Source organism: Propithecus coquereli, unplaced genomic scaffold (genome assembly GCF_000956105.1).
Source record: "Propithecus coquereli isolate 6110/MARCELLA unplaced genomic scaffold, Pcoq_1.0 Scaffold122, whole genome shotgun sequence".
In the NCBI taxonomy this organism is placed as follows: domain Eukaryota; kingdom Metazoa; phylum Chordata; class Mammalia; order Primates; family Indriidae; genus Propithecus; species Propithecus coquereli.
Genome location: NW_012136303.1, coordinates 899,988 through 901,022, shown reverse-complemented (window position 1 = coordinate 901,022; position 1,035 = coordinate 899,988). Strand labels below are relative to the sequence as shown.

The 1,035-nt window shown below is 51.0% G+C and overlaps 1 protein-coding gene and 1 pseudogene across 1 annotated transcript in view; one reads left to right on the top strand and one right to left on the bottom strand.

Annotated features, from left to right (window-relative positions):
* NFS1 (NFS1 cysteine desulfurase) overlaps positions 1-1,035 on the bottom strand; it is a 21,940-nt gene that overhangs the window by 2,413 nt on the left and 18,492 nt on the right. The window lies entirely within an intron of this gene.
* LOC105827593 lies at positions 435-740 on the top strand (annotated as a pseudogene).

Below are 1,035 nucleotides of genomic sequence, written 5' to 3'. Positions count from 1 at the left end.
ACCAGGACAGAGAATGGTTTTCTTAAACCCCCTCCTGAGCTCAAACAATCCGCCCGCCTCGGCCTCCCAGAGAGCTAGGATTACAGGCGTGAGCCACCGCGCCCGGCCAGCAAGCTATACATTCTTAAGCAATACAGTTAGACCTAGGAGGAAAACCCAGGGCATAGAAAGGCCTAGGAGAGCTCACAAAGGGAAGTAGGGTATATACCTGAACTTCCTCACTCTACCAACTGGACCAAGAGAATCCTGAAAGTCAAGTTGAACAAGTATAGAGCCAAGTTCTGAAAAAATACAAAGGACTCAATGTTCCCAGAAGGAAGCTCAGCTCTGTGGCTACTAGGGTAAGCCCTGTTGGCAGCTGATTGGTCAAGAATTTCGTGACGTTGTTTCCGGTGCGGCCGCCATCTGGGATTCCAGTCATGGAATCCCTGCGCTACCCCATGGCCGTGGGCCTCAACAAGGGCCACAAGGTGACCAAGAACGTGAGCAAGCCGAGGCACAGCCGCTGCCGCGGGCACCTTAGCAAACACACCAAGTTCGTGCAGGCCATGATCCAGGAGGTGTGTGGCTTTGCCCCCTATGAGCGGCGTGCCATGGAGTTGCTCAAGGTCTCCAAGGCCAAACGGGCCCTTAAGTTCATCAAGAAGAGGGTGGGGACACACATCCGCCCTAAGAGGAAGCGGGAGGAGCTGAGCAACGTCCTGGCCGCCATGAGGAAAGCTGCCGCCAAGAAGGACTGAGCTCCTCCCCGCTCTTCCCCCGCGCACAATAAACCTTTACGGACACACACACACACAAAAAAGAATTTCGTGACCTTTGTAAGTACCTTTACAAAGAAAACTCTGAGTAGCGGTTCTTAACTTTTTGAGAATCTGATAAAAATTATACATTTTCTTCTAGGGAAAATGCACAAGTATACAACATTTAGCATACAATTTCAGGGGTATCATGTACCTCCTTAAGTCCAGCCACAGAATCCCAATTAAGAATTCCTATACTCGGCCAGGCATGGTGGCTCACGCCTGTAATCCTAGC